This window comes from Drosophila santomea, chromosome 3L, assembly GCF_016746245.2.
Source record: "Drosophila santomea strain STO CAGO 1482 chromosome 3L, Prin_Dsan_1.1, whole genome shotgun sequence".
In the NCBI taxonomy this organism is placed as follows: domain Eukaryota; kingdom Metazoa; phylum Arthropoda; class Insecta; order Diptera; family Drosophilidae; genus Drosophila; species Drosophila santomea.
Window position 1 is genome coordinate 6335425 of NC_053018.2, and position 17823 is coordinate 6353247.

At 43.9% G+C, this 17823-nt stretch overlaps 1 protein-coding gene across 8 annotated transcripts in view; it reads left to right on the plus strand.

The window, feature by feature from the left end:
- The window catches only part of LOC120449874, an 85052-nt gene that overhangs the window by 10239 nt on the left and 56990 nt on the right, over positions 1 to 17823 (plus strand). The window lies entirely within an intron of this gene.

The following is a 17823-nucleotide window of genomic DNA, read 5'->3' on the forward strand; positions in this document are numbered from 1 at the left end:
AAGTCAAATGCAGCATAAATGATATTTTTAGTTGCAGCCCAAAAGCTGACCCAGTTAACGTTGATTAAAAACAAACTGCCATACACACACACACAATCACACACAAACTAACAGACACACACACACACACACAGTTGAACACCTAGAGAGCAGGACGACAGGCGCAGGACTCCCAAGCCAACAACAGGATGTAAAGCCCCGAAATACTTTCTCTTGCTTTGCTGATTCCTTTTTTGCCAACATTCTGGGATGATAGATGGGTCTGCGTTGATGATGATGAAGATGATGATGATATATATATCCCTCCCTTATACGCCCACGCCTTCGCCTAGCGGGCGTGGCACTTGCATATTAATTGGCCACTCAAGGAATTTGTCTAGTTAGTGCCAAATTTATATGTCGCCTTGACACTAATGAGGCCTGCAACTCTACTTGCATCTTGATGGAGCGCGGAGCAGAAGGGGCATTCCATTGTTACACTGACACACAAAAGGGAGAACTCGATGTTCCTGCTGCTGCGATGTTCTCTACAAGTTTGCTGCCCCTCGATTTTCCCCCACAGACTTTTCCAGCTTTTCTGCTGCGGCGCATGCGCATTGGCCGTGCTCTCTCGTCGGCTCGGCTTTCTCAGTTCGGTTCGGTTTGGTTTTCCAGGCTTTTCAGTTTTCCAGCTGCGAAAGAGAAGCTTTCGGCTGCTGCTGCTGCTCTGCCGATTTTCCCGCTGCTGCGATTTTCCCAGTGCCGTTCGCGCTCCGCTCCGCTTGCCGCTGTCATTGCTGCTCTGCTGTTTTGCTGTTTTGCTGGCGATGCGCTAACTTTTGCTCTGTCGTTTTATAATCAACCGAAATTCCGGGAAGCGAGTGTGTGGGTGTGTGTACCGTACGTGTGTGTGCGTGCGCGTGCCAGATTTGCAACTTACGAAAATATTGCAATAAATAAAGTTTCCGGGGCCAGCAAGGAGCCACAGACTTTTGCTGCAAAAGAGTTTTCCTGCCCCAAAACGCCGCCGCCGCACAATGGAAAATTGTGTATAAAAAATTGTTTTAAAATTCAGTCATCGAGCGGCAGTAACTGCAATTTTCTCTCATGTACATGCATATAGCATGTGCGAGTGTGTGTGTGAGTGAGCGGCGCTCCAAAGTATGCAACGTGTGGAAAAATTCGCTTTATTGCAATTTTGTTGAACGTGAACGATAGACAGCCAAATAGCAAGCAGAAAGCAGCAGCAACCAGCAGCAATCAGCAGCAACAACAATCAAGCAGCGACAATAATAATAACAATAAAAGAGGAGCTACAAGCACGTTAAGCAAGTAAATGTCAATAAAATAAAAGGGCAAAAGCGGCCCAATAATGTCAGACAGTGAGTGAGTGTTTTATGTGCCTTTGTGTGTCAAGCTGCGATTAAACGCTTGGTTAATCCCCCCCTTTAGACCCGCACAAGTTGCTCAGTTACCCAGTTATTCAGTTACTCAGTCACTCAGTTCAGTTACTCAGTTGCCCGAAATGAAAACAGAAAGGGATGCCCCATTCACATGATAATAAAAGTAAAACTGTCACACCGCACACACAGTGCGTATGCGTAATGTTGATTGGTTGAGGGGGGCTAACGTGGCGTATGCGTGATGCGAGCACAAATCTCGGACTAATGCAGCTCAGGCCAGCTTTCAATTAGTTCCCGGCCGCAATCGACAAACTGCAAAAGTAAGCCCCAAGAAAAGGCTCTGTGCAAAATAGAGCAAAAACTTGGCCAAATGCGATTAGGAAGAAACCACGTTTTCCTCCGTCACGTGAGTGTACGAGTGTGTGTGTGGGTGTTTGTATGCGTAGATGTTGTGTTTTGATAAGACAGCCAAGTTTTCCAACGCAAATGTGTTTGTGGCCGCCGGCGATGAGATGTCTTTCTATGGCTGCCCGAAAAACGGCAACCATTGATAAATAAGTACGGTGATAATGATAATGATGAAGCCATTAGATCAATTCAATAAAAATGAACGCTCTAAAAGGTTGACTATTCCCAATTGATACGCAGGCTAAGCCAGGCCATTAGTGGCGAAAGCGCCCCAGGCACGTTTCCGCCTTGTGATTTCCTTGCTAGCCAGCGACCACTGTACCCGGGCGCTGAGCAAACACAAACACACAGCGCTGAAAGTGCTGGGCAATGTTTGAATAATGTAAATCGCCTGCTGCCCGACTTAACATGCCGCTGAAAGCTTCGTGAAAGCTTTTCTGTTAAGTGAGCGAGCGAATGTTGCAGCAGGAAACTGCGGACGAGGAGGGCCGCAAGAGGGGGGCGTCAGCTGTCCTTTGAGGGGGATTTAAAAGCTTTGCGCTGTCCACAGGATGTGGCAATGTGGAGAGCGGGGAATGGAGCAGGGGGCACAAGGCAAAAGTAGGACCAAAGTAGGACCAAAGGCCAAACCGGGCTGCTGTTAAGCTCCTTATGAGCCCCTGTAATGGGAGAGTCCTGTCCATTGGCGTGGGCAAGTGTCCCTGCCGATTGATGAATTTTCAAGAGACGTCACCCCTTTTAATTGTGAATTTTCGATACAATTCTCCCTGTGTGCCCCCTCCCTCCCGACCACTTCATCAGTTCTATGGGCATCATTAGTAGCTGAAATATTGATAGCATTGTATAGTTAGTTGGCCTTTGTTGACATAGTTTTTTGCCTGTCTAAAAATAGTTTTCGTTGCCCGAAAATTTCTGCTGATAATATAATTTGACTAAACTGTCAGATCATTGTGTGCATTCAACATTTTTTTCTCGCCAACAGCACACAAAAGTTTTTATGACACTTTGGCAGGCAAAACTTTATTCCCTTCATTTTTTATAATTTTTTTTATATATTTCTTTTTTTTTGTGGGGAAAATTGAATGATAAAGTTTTGCAACCCACTCGCTGCGTATTGATTACAACTTTTGCATTTGGCATTCAGCTCGATTGGCTTAATGAGCTTGCATAATTTAAAGTACTTATTATTGACATTCGCTTTATTTGCATTTGCCCACACCAAAGTGAGAAAATAAACAACAAAAAAATGAAAACGAAAAGGACGAGTCCCCGGGCAGTTTGCGGCCATCGGAATGATCAATCAAATTGATTAATTACCCCCCATGAAGCGACATCGCAAACAACACCAAATTGAACACATTTTAAATGCGTGGCAAGACATTAATTTATGCGACTTTGTGGTTTTTCTGACTGACACCATAAAGGACTTGCCCCAAAATGAAGAAGCAGAAGAAAGCTGAATGCTGAACGCTGGGGAAGCATGACATTCATTAGGCCACGAAGAGCTATCGAGAAAAGGACCTGAAGGCGATTTTGAAAGATGAAAAACCGTGTAAACACATAAGCCACTTTGGACCAGTTTTTGGGATTTCGAAAGCCACCACCATCTTCTTGTGGCATGGCTGTGCTCATTAGCTTTATGTCCTTATCGCGGGGGATTCCCTTTTTTTAATTTTGTTTAATTTTCATTTTCGCACCTTTTTTTTTGCCGTTGCGACGCGCTGATATCATTAGGGCAAATTGATGAGCGCGCTGCCAAACAGCTGAGGCCACGCAAAAAACAAAGGCTGAAAACTTTGTAGCAGGTGTGTGGAGGCCCAGGAGGGGGAATCCCCGTGCAACGCTAAATCATTTGGCACAGAGCATTTCAAGCAAATTGACGTAGAGCAGGCAGCACAAAAAAAAAAGGGAAAACCAAGGGAAAAAGCAAGGAATATCCCGAGCTTGTTGGCGGCAAAAAAAGGGCCCAGCTAAGAAAAAGAAATGCTCAGACGTGGAAATTACAATTTGGCTAGAGACGTTGTGCCCCTTTACCCCACTTGCCACCTCACCCCCGCACGCTTGACATTCCATTGACATTTCAATAAGTGAAGAAACTAATTTTTGTATTACAAGCTGCTCGGGGAAAAAGTTTCTCATCTTCAAACTATTGCCAAGGCAGGCGGAGGATGGCTAAGAAAAAAGTGCAATATTAATTTGCAGCGAGTGCATTAAGGAAGACGGGCAAGTGGGCGGGGTGGGGCTGAAAAGTAGGAGGTAAAAGGAGAGGTGAAAGGGGGGAGAAAGTCTTCTGCTGCTGTCAGCGAAAGTTGGACGTGGACAGTTGGCCAAACTATTTGACACAAAAATAACAGTTTTCTTATTTGCCGCTGACCAACGAACTCAGTTTTTTGCCATTTATTTTTTCTAGTTTCATTCTTCTTTTTTTTTATTTCAGTTTTTGCCACGTATTTCTGGCTCAAAGTTTGGAACTAAGTTCCATCCTTCTCCGTTTTTTTCCTTTTTTTTTTTGTATTATTTCTTGCCACCGGTTAGTTAGACAGCAGCTTTGATACTCAGGCCAACGGCAAAAGAGAGCTGTCAGCAGAAGTTTGCACCACCCACACGCACTGGTAACATATGGGATATATTATATAAGTATATATGCATCTATATAGGATTGGATGTGATATCATTATCTGTTTGTTTACTATTGTTTAAAAACTGAATCAGGTTTACAAAGAATTATAGCTTCAGACTTTGTCTATGCGTACTAGTTAATGCAAGATTTTTTAAACCATTAAAGAGCCATTTCTTGCTTATAATTATATCTAAAGGTTTTTGTTAATGCATACTAGTTATTAAAAGGTCTTTCAAACCTTTGACATTAAAGAGCTATTTCACCAATTGCATTGGGTGTCCTTAGCTATGCCATATCTGTCATGAAGTGTGGATATAAACTGCAGTCAGCTTGTGTTCAATTCCATTTCATATTTTTTCGTCCTTTTGCAACCGCTGCTGCTACTGCTGCTACTGCCATCTTCTTTGCCAAATGACATTATGAAATGCTAAAAGCCTTGAGCCAAAAGTTGTCCAAGTACCAAAGCCGCTGCTGTGGGTTCGGTTTAGCGCAGAAAGCACGAGTTCAAAAGGAGTGGGAGATGCCTGGAATTCATTTTCATTTCTCGATAATTCTTTTGGCTGCTGGCCGCATGTGGTATAAGTCGACTTTAGTATGTGTGTGTGTGTGTGTGTGAGTAGCACATGGCCAAGTGCCGTGGGAGTGGCCCCTTTTATTTGCCCCTTTGCGGTGGCCGAAAAGCAGCTCAGAGTGCTCTGGCATTCGGATGCTGGATGCTGCATGTGGCTTATGAAATTTAAGCGCATCTGCCGGCCAACCAAAATAATTAAACGAATCGGTTCAAGCTGATGCAGCTGTATGGGAAGTTGGAAAGAGCTGAAGAGTGGTGGTAGAATATCTCATTAATTGCCCCCGGGTGAAACGAACAAACGAATATACGAGTTACGAGTTTACCTGAATGTCCTTGGCTACTTTGGCATAATTTAGGATCTTTCAACAGCTCAATGAGATGCACTCGACGCTCGGGCGCCCCCTGAAAAGGGATTTTAAAACACTTACACAACTTTTCACTCACAGTCCTCGCCTTAAGTACGCCCGAGAAGTTTCAAGCCGGGCTCGAATGAAAGATGGCAAAAAAAAAATGTAGCCCGAGTGCAGAAAAAAAAGTAAACTTTGCACATGCTTCACAAGGAGAGTTGGAGTACAACTTTCCCGGCGCTTTCTCCATTCTGCGCGTCCATTTGCAAATTTCACAGAAAATACGAATATATAACGCCGAGTAAAATATCGAAAGCTTGACTTGCAATGAAAGCCAAATGAAGAGGGTGGGGGGAAGGGAAGGCGATGAAATCGAGAAGATTTTCATTTCAGCACTTTAATCGAGAGAAGTATAATGTGTAAAAACTGAAGGCAGAGAGCTGAAAACCACGTAAGATGATATCACACTGAAAAAGTTAAAAAGAAACATCAATGAACAATTGAGTTGGGTAGCTGCGATGGTTGCCAGGAAGAGCTTCTGAAATTGGGCTGAAGGAAATAGCACTTTTACACACACACACACACTTGCTCGCACACTCGAGTGCAAATCAAGTTAACCGAATAAAAAGCCGCTTCCTGCCTGCCATTTGGCTTGTTTCGGCCTGGCTCCTTCCTTCAGTCACCTCTTGATTTCTTCCTTCCTGCTGGGGAACAGGTCCTGAAATGGCAAACGATGTCGTTCCGTTTCGTTTTCGTTTCGTTTGTCGTTGCCGTTGCCGTTGCCGTTGCCACTGCCGCCGTTGCTATTGCCTTTACCTCCATGTCAAAAGATTATACTCGTGCAGTCATAAAAAATAATAAAATGTGCAAAAAACGCACAACTACAGGGGGAGTAAACTTGCCAAGGTTCACATGAGCGCACACACAGCAACCCCCCACCCCCCCGCACATACGCATTTCTTTGTGTGTAACATGTAAATGTCGTTTCGGCATTCGCGCATTTTAAGCTGCCATCCCACAACTGCTCAGCACCTCACAAATTCACACACACTCGCACACACACCTGAGCAGGTGCGAAAAGAAGGGGTAAATCCAAGGAGGGGTGGGGGGTTTTGGGAACACGACCTTCTTCACCTCGACAGTTTCTCAGGCCTCATTTTGGCACCTCGACAGTTTTGCTCCTTTTTTGGCCGCCTGGCTGGCTGCGTTGCCCCGCGTAATTGGCATGTGTTCAGCATTTCAGCATTTTGTACATTTTTCGCACAGTTCGCAGAAATGCCACGCCCACATCCTCGCCCCGCTCAGATTACCTGGCCGGCAATGGGGCTAAAGATATGAATATAATTAAATGTAACAACTACATATTTGCATCTCTTATAAAGCGATGTTTTCTCAACTGAAACTCAGTCGGCAGCGGGGCCAAAAAATGTCCTTTGAGGTGTTTTTGTACAGGGAAGAGCGAACACAGGAATCAAGTCATCAACTAAATTGGTCGAGTCCCTTGCTAAAAATATATATACATAAGAAGGAAGCAGATTGGCAGCGAAGCCCAAAACTTGAATTCCATTTAGAACGGCTCTTATTGTTGTTGGTCAACAATTAAGGACAATGACAGCGGCAGATTAGGTCCTTAAGTTGAGAAATTAAGCTGAAATTGAAATGTCCCGAGATTGAGTTACCCCAAAAAGTTCTTAATGAGAAAAGCGCGCAGATTGCCAGGGCCAACTAAGGAAAATTCAAATGAAAACTTAAGAAAATGTTAAACGAGTGTCCTCATTTGTTGCTAGTTTGTGTAGGAACTAGATGAAAAAATATGACAAGTAATTAGTTTGTTTAAATCCAAATATCAAGTAAGTTACCTTCAAAGAATTTCTCTAAAATATTTTTTTTATAGCATATAACATATAATAATGAAATAAATTAATAGAAAGGTTTATAGACAAATTTGTCACATGTGAAATTGATTTGACAGGCGGACTTCAGATTTTTACTGGCATTTTCCATTCATTGTAATTAAATCCATTATATTCCGCTGTAAGCGTCAGTAAATGCAAATTGATATCGCTATAAAGATCTGTCAATGATATATGCAAATTCGATTGACTACTTTTCTAGGGCAATTAATATTTTCCCTCGTCGTTCGCACTGTAAACAAGCACTGAAAAATCCAATTTGCATAACTTTTTGGCCGACATCAAATGCCAATTTATCTGCATAGGAGATTGTAAACTTTATGTGTTCATATGTGTGTGTGTCGATTTTACCTTTTCCTGTGTGTGTGTGTGTTTGTTTGTGTGTGACACTTTAAGTAAAATATTGATATCAATATCTATAACGCACACAGTAACCATTCTCCATTTCTTCTTTTGATTTTGCCATTGCAGGTAAGCTAAGCTAATATTCAGCAGAATTGTTGCCTTGTGTGGCGGTGGTAAGTAAGCGATAAATTTATAGAGCATAGCTGGGTATAAAATAAAAGAAAATTTTATGAGCGAACATGAAAATGTTGCTAATTTATAGTTGGCAATCACAGCAGCAGGAGGCAGTGGAAAAGCCAAGGGAAATCTCTGGCCGACACCTCAATGGGAGCCAATAACAAAGTTATATAAATGTGCCAGCTACTATGTATGTATGTAAATGTGTGTGTGTGTGTGTATCTGCATCTGTATCTGTGTGTCCTGCGACTGCCTGTGTGATTGTGAGAAGCGGATATCCGCATGCAAGCCATAACTCAATAAACCATTGTCCACAGCCAAAGAGGATGACGCAAAAAGAAAAAAAAAAGAATATAAAACAAAGGCAAAACTAAAACCAAAGCTGGCTAAAATGGGCGTAGATCGTCGAGGGGGCTTTTCTCGATGGGCGGGGGGCGGCTAGCAGTCAAAGATATAGGGTGTTTTTTTTAGAGGTATAGAACTTTAAATTGCAATAAAACAACGATGGATTATTCGATTGACATGAATTTTATTGACATGAAAGATAATCTTGTGGCATTACATTTTAAATATGATTTCTGGCATATGACCGCCACGGCTGGCTCGGATGTAGTCCAATCTGGACGTCCAATTTGCAATGACTTTTTCCAATATTTGGCCGTATATCGGCAATAACACGGCGAATGTTGTCTTCCAAATGGTTTAGCGTTTGTGGCTTATCCGCATAGACCAATGACTTTACATAGCCCCACAAAAAGTAGTCTAGCGGTGTTAAATCACAAGATCTTGGAGGCTTATGAAAAATCGGGAACAACAGCAATCTCGTTTTGGGCCCATTCGACGAATCTACGCCTTGCTTGATGATCGTTTGGTTTCAATTCTTGCACGAGTTGGATTTTGTAAGCACGCATGACGAATTGCCAAACCAAACTGAGAATAAATCACTTGACAGCTGTTAAATCGGTCGCCATCTTGAACAGTAATGCCAACTTAAAGTTCTATACCTCTAAAAAAAACACCCGTTACAATCGAAATGCAGTAACTAGCAGTCAGTCAGGGGCGGGGAGTGGGGCTGCTTTAAGGGGGGGCACTTGAAGAGCCACTGGGCGGCGGGAGATTAGAAATGTAAACAAAGCCAAGGAGAGCCGTCGACAATTCTCCACTTCAGTAAAGGGGCTCCCCCCCCAACCGCTCCCCCCCCCCCCCCCCCCCCACGAGAAGAAGAGGAAGCAGAGAGCTTTCCAAGGAGGCCAGTCGGCGGGGTGGCAAAAGAAATAAACATTAACTGTAATTTAGTGGGGCATTGTGCTTAAGCGTCCAGTCTCGGATTCAGATTCCAATTCGGTTTCGCATTCGGTTTGCTGTCCTGCCTCCCTCTCGCTTACACTCGCCAGCTGTCTCGCTCTGAAATTATGGCCCCATTGTGCAGTGGCCAGCAGTCACGCCTCTGTCTGCCCACCCCACATACCCCCCAATCCCCCCCCCTCCCCCCTTTCTACACACCCGACGCCCCTGCCTTCTAGCTAGTTTAGTTTCAAGTTGCACGAGGCATTTCGTGCTGGTCAAAACGCGCCAGGGAATCAGCCATGGGTGTGCCATCAGGAAGGGGGGAGGGGATGGGAAGGGAAGGAAGGACGAATCCTGGCCAGAAGGCCTGTCAGTGGAGCAATTGTTATTTGCCTGCAGAGGAGGGGGGAAAACGGGGAAGTAACAGCTTCCAGCTTCAGTTTCATAGACAAGTTCTCAGTTTTCGCATTGCCAACAATTAGGTGGCAGCAGCTGGAAAGCCGTAGGCCAACACACTCAGAGAAATATCCCATTGAATACCGCTGATTTGACTGCCTGGCGCGTGGAGTGATCAGATAGCCTGCAGCTTTGTGCTGCGTGTAAAATCCCATTGTGGAGCTGGAGCTGGCCAGTAAAGAAGTGGAAAACTAACAGAGTCCTGGCATAGTTCAAATACGAAATGCGCCCCAATCATAACAACAACAGGAACAACAAGAAAAGCATAGACAATGCTGGGCAAACTCAACAATAATCGACAACAATAAAAAACGGAAAAAAACAGAAAAACAGAAAAATTGTTGGCCATGCCAAGGGGAAATGGAAATGGAAATGGAAACGGGATGCCAAGCTGGCCAGTTGAGCCCACCAAGAATTTATCGAAATGAAATTGCGACCTTTTTATGAGTATTGCATGCGAAATGAAGAGCCCAACGTGGCCCAGCATTAAAAAGGTTAATCAAAAGAGAGATTGTTGGGGGAAAGAAAAAAAGGAACTTTTAACCAAATTGTTGCCAGTCATATTTTGTGATTTCTGCTTTTGCACCATCATTAAGGCAATTTCTAGGCAATTAGCTTGGGTTTTTCGCTCCATGCTCCCCAAAAAGGCTAGAAAATCTGAGGCAAACGCTTGGCGCGCGCGACTGTTAAAACCGCCTTTGGCCATAACATGGCTTTATTTGGCTTACAAAATTGTTAGCAGTCCCCGGGTTCCCAGGCTCATGAACTTTGCTCATAATTCAACACCTCCAGCAGACCGGGCCAAACAAAATTAATAAAAAAAAATAAAAGGGCACAGGCGGAGGAGGTGGTTGTTGCAACAAAAAAAAACAAAAGTCCAACGAAAACGAGAAAACCTTTTTCAAATTAAACTTTTGCCAGCCCTCGCTCGAGTTTTCTCTCCGTTTCTCTCTCTCTCACTCGTGACCACTTGATGATGCCGCCCTCCGGTTCAGCCGGAAAAATACAAACTCGGCGGCACACTGATAGCTACCGCTTTTCCTCAGATTTTCCCCCCATTTTTCCCACCGACTAACATTGCTTTATTGCAGCTAAACAATTTTCATAGGCTATCAGCGCGGTGTTGGCAACTTTTCCTCGAGTGCAGCAACAAATTAAATTTGCGCTGGTAATTGGATTTGAAAACACTTCGCCCTGTCCAGACTTCAGCATCTCAGTGTGTCGGCTGTATTTAATGCCGCCAACAGCCGCAAGGAAGCTTTTTTTCTTTTTTTTTTTGTGTCCAGCCTGGCAGGATATTCGGTAGAGCTTTGGCCTAGAAACAGAGAGTCCGAGTTTGAAAACAAAAATGTAAAAAACACAAGGCGAGGCGAGGGCGGCGCTTCAAGTAAACAAAATGAACTGACATAAAACCAAATTGAAGCGGCAAGTCAACAGTTTGATAATTGCGAAAGGTGCGGGAAATTGTAGAGCAAAAAAAAAGTAGGCAGGCATTTGTTTATGGTCGAGGTGACGGAAATTAAGCAACAAACGCCAGAACCTAAGACCGGAAATTGTAAAAACGCTCAAATGCAGATTTCCGGGCCGCAGAAGGCACAGAATTTCGATTTTCGGCAAGCCGAATTGCTTCGAATTGAATGGAAATTTATTAAGCTGGGTTATCATTCTCCAAATCGTTTGAGCTGCCACCGCAAAACAATTTCAATATTTTTTTGCTTCTTTTGCCAGTCGTCAGAGACTTCAATTACATTTACAAGCGTTCGGTTTTGTGAAATTCAATGCCAAATGCTTGGGATAAAATGGTAAAAGCCATTAAATAATCTCACCTAAAGCGAGGGCAAACCAGAGAAAGAAAATTCATTTTTCAAATCCCAATCACAGTTATTAAATCTTTGCTATATGGTTATGGTTATTGTTGTGATTTGATTTTATGGTAATAGATGAAATGCGAGAGACCGACAGACAGACCGACAGACAGACAGGATGGCAGAGAGCAAGGACGACGAACGAAGCTTTCAATGCCTGCGATTCTCTTTGGGACCTAAGAGAAGGACCTTCGTTCGCTCTGTTATTGTAGTTTTGATGCTATCGCTGATGTTGCTGTTGTTCTTGCCCGCCTGCCATTTGCGCGCGCTCTGAAACACAAGGAAAAACCGAAAAAGGACGAGCTGCACGGGCAGAACGGAAAAGCGATGGGGGGAGAGGATGCCGCAAACGGATGAACGAAAGAAAAACGGCCTAAAATGGTTTACTGACGTCATAAAAGTGACTTCTCTTATCTGGCAGCGTATCTGCTAGCGAAATGGAAAATGCAGGATGCGGTGGTCTAAATTTAAATGTCGCTGCCAGGGCGGCAATCCTTCACTCGCATAAAAGGAAAATAATTATATTTAAAGGCAATTTGGGTGGCACAGCCTCCACCGCCTCATATGCATCTGCATCTGCATCTACATCTGCAGCCACATCCACATCCACATTCACATCCACATCCACATCCTCATCGCCTCGAAGCCTCGAAATCCGTTTCAGCGCTTCAGCATCAGCTGCAGTGTCCTTGACCGAGTTTATGTAGATTTGCAAGGCTTTACACTGCGTGTGTTTGTGGGTTCCTTTCGCCCTGCATACCCAGCTTCCCCTGCCATTTATATATATTTATATATCTGAGTACACATATATGCAAGTATTTGTATAATATTTAGCAGTCAGCGCCCGCTCACATCTCATTATTAACATATTTCGAGCTATTTTCTTACCGCTGCCATGGGACCGGGACTGGGCCAACGCTGCGTATGCGTTATATTTTACGATTCCTTCGTGTCTATGGCTGTTTCGGTGTTTGCGTGCGCGTGTGCCTCTGCCTGTGCGTGTGTGTGTGTGGGCGTGGCCCGCCATGTGACTTATTTGAGCGTGTTTAAGCATTTCTGCTGTTGTGATTGCCTATGTTGCATAGTAGGGGGAACTTTTACTGTTGTATATGTGTGTTTGTGTATTTCTGGCTGCCTGGCGACATTTGAGTTTTGAGGTGTTGACTTTATGGGGCCATTTGAGGCGCAGATTTAACGCCTGTCTGGATTTATGACTCAAGCAACAGAGTTTCGCCTCCATGAACAAAAATGAGTAGACTGGCGGGGCAGAGGCAGTCGCAACTAGATCGCTTTATTGCACCCACAAGCCACATAATTATGTTGGCCATATAATCAACATAATTAAGTTTGCACACGTAATAATCAAATATTTATATCAATTCAATCAAATGCCTAATGCACACACTCACACACGCACATTCTCTCCGGATGTTGTGTTAAGATGACAATAGAAAGCAGTTACAAATTAATCCAAAAACTTGCCATTCTCTCTCTCTGCGGCCATTCCATTATCCATTATCCCCCAAACAAAATGTCTCCTTTTGGCCGCCGCGATGAGCCAAGTTGTAGCAAAATAAATTGTGCTCACGATTTGTAAAAGCTTTAATACGCCCCAGAGCAAAATCCTGAGTGCACACAGCAGGAGCAGCCAACCAGCCAGCTGGAGCGGCATCAGAAGCCAGTGCACTCGGAAAAATAAAGCAGTACTTGCTGGCTAAGATGGGTTGCTGGGCTGGAGAGTTTGTGGGGGGTTGAATGCAAGTTTTTTCAATTTGATGGGATTTTTAAAACTTTTAAGCTCGATTACCTTGATTACCTCTATAATCCACATAATACCCTTATTATCTAGTTTTATTTACTGGCCGTTATATTGCTTATGAAGACATTGCAGCCAGTGGCTACAATTTCTCGCTCTGTAGAGCATCTGCTGTGGTTTGACTTGCGTTTGCTTGGCTTCAAAGACAACAATGAATAAATTTAATTTTAGCTGCGGCCGACCTACCGCACATAACTCCAAGTTGTTGCCGTTGTCGTTGTTGCTGTCGTTGTTCATGTTGACTAAACACCTTTGAGTTGCTGCCTCGCCCTCTGGCAGCTGTCACACGGGTTGTATACGTTATATTTCCCCCAGCTCTACCACACTCGCTCTCTCTCTCTTTCGCCTCGCTTGCTCTATCTCGCTCGCACTGAGTGCATTATAACTGCATTTTGGTTTTGATGACGTCGTCACCATCGTCGTCTGATTTGTAAATTATGCTGGGTTCACAGGGATTTGCGCTGTGGATCTCTTGGCATTCATTTGGCACCCAACTCTTTGCGATATACGAAGAGAGCAAACTTTGGTCGCAGCTTTTCACCTTGCCCAACCATGTGACTGGCGAGAGAGCCGAAGAGAGCGAGGATGCTGGTAGGGAAGCTTTGCTGATTTTCGCAGATTACGTAAATAAAGGCGAAGCCTGGCAGCCGAGAGGGAAAAACACAACCACCAACGGAATGTGTGCGGCCAGAACTGTTATAAACAATTTCACTGGAACACCCGATGCCACACTCGTCAGCCGAAGGAGTCGAGCCGAAGCGAGCCGAACTGAAGCTTTTCGCGACCCGAATCCCAGTGTTTCGTTCGTGTGCGTGTGCCCGTGTGTGTCTACACGAAATGGGGCGAGCAGAGCAGTCGCTGCGCTGCTGGAAGCTCTCCAAAAGAGATAGCGAGCAATAGAGAGAGAGAGAGAGAAGTGGGAGATTGGGAGAGAGCGGGAGAACGTTAGGGTCTTGAGCTGCTCCGGCTGCCTGGCATATCCACATCCTTTGTGGTGAAAAGTCAGTCAGAACGGGAACGTCGTCGCGAGCTGTGCTTGGTAGCGCTCTCTGGCAGCTGTGTGTAACGCCATTTTGTAACGCGAACGCAATAGCCAGTCTGCGGACTGTGTGTCGGTCCACAAGTCCTCTCGTCCTTCGCCAAACGTCGTCGACGCTAAAACGCTAAAATAAATCATAAATTGCAGCTTGTGTGCCGCCGCCGTATCGAATCGTATCGGTATCGGTATCGTATCGAATCGCATAGCATAGCATCGCAACGAATCGCATAAAATCAAATCAAATCAAAACGGGTCAGGAAAGCTGGGAAAAGTCCGAGAAAAGTGCGTCAGCAGCCTTTGAAGCAGCCACATCGCATCATCAGCGCTGAAAGTAGAGGCAGTGAAACTGAAGCTCAAGCTCAAGCTGAAGCTGTAGCTATATTCCTGATGCCTCAGCGGGAGGCGGGCGGCAAAAAAGAAATCAAATTACAAAACAGCAACACACACACACACACAGGCACACACACGTCGAATCAAGAGCACATAGATACACCAACACTTGTGTCGACAGAAGGACTAACACACGCAGCGCTGAAATTGACGCAGACCATAGACCATATAATTTAGCACACAAGTTAAACGCAATAACAAAATAAAAGGAAAAGCAAATAATACAGAAAGAATATACGGCTGACGAAAATAGGGAGCACACACTGCACTGGTGTGAGTGAGTGTATTTGTAAGCGGGTGCGGTTGCGGGGGGGGTAGAAAATCAAACGAAAATTTCGATTGTCAGCTCAGGCATTAAAAGCAAATTAACAAGTTGCAAAACCTGGCGCACCAAATGAAAATCCCGCCCAACAACAATAACAGAAAAAAGTGTTGAAAAATGCCAGAGCAGCTGTGAAGGATACGAGGGGTTGGGGGGGCGTTTGGTGGGGCTACAAGGGTACAGGCAAATACCAACGCACTTAACACATATTTACCAACACAGCGGCAGCACCCAAACACACACACACACACGCACGCAGTCATTTGAGGGCACAACAAAAACAAGGCAGAAAAGAAAAAACTCGCTAAAAAAAAGTGAAAAAAATGTGGAAAAACTTGAAACGCGCCAGAGATTCGAGTCGTGTCGAGATTCCATGTTATATTGCGGACTTGTTTTGCTTCGCTCTCGCCTTTGTCCCTAAACACATATATATGTATATATACCTATATATATATATGTATTTGCCCAGATATTTTTAGCACGCGGGCGAAAATTTAAATCGCCATCGAACGGAAAAAGAATAAAAACTCAAATGCTAAGGCAAAAAAGAAAAACTTTTTTTCCCCACAAACAGCGAGGAACTCTGTGCGTGTATGTGTGCTTTGTTTTTTGCGTGCTGTTTTGGCCCACAAAAGTTGGGCTAATAAAATATCAACAAGATGCGCACAAATACGAATGCAAAAGTAAAAAAAAGAAAATAAACGAACAACAACAATAATAATCGTGCTGGTGGCATATTGAAAAGGCTGCGCCTTCTGTTGCAAGGATAACTGAGAGCACGAAGAAGCAGCAAGCAGCAGTAGCAACGTCATGCATGTGCAAGGATATTATCAACGTCATGCCTGTCGAAGTTCACACAAACACACAAACACTCACACATACAAGTGCAGTCTCAGATAAAAAGAGAAAGACGAAGACAGATAGACCAAGGAGAGTGAGATAGGTAGCTGCTGCAGTTGGTGTGGCACATTTATTGTTGCTTATCCCTACCAACCATTAAACGTATTTATATTTATGGATACAAGTCCCTCGTCCTCCGTGTGCTAAACGCATTAAAGCCTCAGTCGATGCGGATAAATCTATTTAAAATAATTTCAACTAAAAGTAAATTATTATCCATGTGAAAGAGATCGAGATAGATGGAGATCCTGGGTCGAAAGGCCTGTGGCTGGCCAGGCATTAGGCGGAAATCTAATTTATCTGAGCCACATCCGCCCAGAAAGTCCTCGAGTGGATTTGCTGCCACATTTTCTTATTCTTCATAAGCCGTATAAGCAGGAGTAACTTTTTTAGCTAAAGACCCCAGTCGTTTATGTTGGGCAAAGGAGCTTTGCTACCTGTTTGGATGGCCAAACTACTATCTCACTGATCCCATCTTTACTTATTCAGGACTCCCTCGCGTGCTAGGGAAATTTTTGAGTTGGGACCTCGCTGCTTGGCAATTTGGAAAAGTTTTTTTGGCCAAGGAACAACAATCGAAACGATATAAAAATGTCATTTAACACGCCAAACGAGTAGCGAAAAGTTTTCCTCTGTTTTGGGGTGGAAGGAAATTAACTTTATTGGCCGAATCAAGCGAAAATCGCTAAACAAATGCGCCCAAGCACCTTTTCAAGTGGTGGCTTAAGCCGAGACTTGGCCAAAAGCCCTGGCCATCCTTATTTTCTCATTTCCCAAGTTGCCAACTAGTTGAGCCTTCCCCATCTTAACACACACACTCACTCGTGCAGTGTGGCATCTCCAGCACGCACACACAGTTGGCAACTAAACACATGGCAAATGTGGCAAACTTGAAACTTATCGACGGCTCTAATCTAAACGGGACAAGCTGGCCAAAAACTTTTGCCCCCGTCTGCCGAAGACACTAATTCGCAACTGGGAAGGCCCAGTTGCCCAAGACTCCCGCCTGTTTTTCGCATTGTTCATGCGGCCCAGAAAAGTAGGCTATAAAAACTATCAACACAACTCAAGTTTTGTGGCAAGTTGTTGTGTATGGGATTTCTTCTTAGGTGCAGCACAGCTAAAAACATAAAAATAGGAAAAGTTTTGTTGTTCTATTCGGCTGTGTATTTTTAAGTTTTTTTTTTCTACCACCCCTCCCCGCTGTTCCCCTCGTGCCGCCGGATCATATAATCCTTTCACTTAACAAGCAAACTTTTTGGCAGCATCCAAAACGAAACGGAACAAAACGAAACGAAACGAAACGAGAGGAAAAAACTTTGGCAAACTCCTTTGCATAAACACAAACATGACCGTAGACCGTAGAAGCAGCAGTTCCCGAGTCATATCTCCGTGTAGATGTAGACATGAAATTTATGCATTTGCTGCCAGCCCGAAAAGTATTTATGTATGCGCTTATAAATATATGCCCCCACTTTCACAGTGTGTCTGTGCAGATAGCCAACAAATTTATGCTAGCAATATAACAAACAAAATATTTGCGCACGAGTTGCAAAAACTTTCTCGCAGAGCAACTTTAAAATAACACCGAAGAAAAGCTCTGAGAATTTGGCCAAAAGTACAAAAAAAAAAGGAAAGGGCCGCATGCAACATTGTTTTTTTAGACTTTATATATGCTAATTAAAGCGCCTACGCCTAGACATGCATATATGTACATATGGGGGTATTTGTCAGGGATTATTTTCGTATGCAGCACGTTTTTGTAAAGTATGAGAAAGTCTAAAAAAAGATATCTTTCCGCCTGCGTAATCCGTTTAAATATCTGGCGTCTGTCAAATGAAGAGCAACTTGAATACGAAGGCTTAAAAATTGTTTTCAAATTCAGAAAATCCCTTTTTTGGTGAATTGTTTTCTCTCCCTTTATGTCCATTTAAAGTTTGCTGTAATACTGCCTAAATAATAACCAGTTCGAAAGCCATTCGATT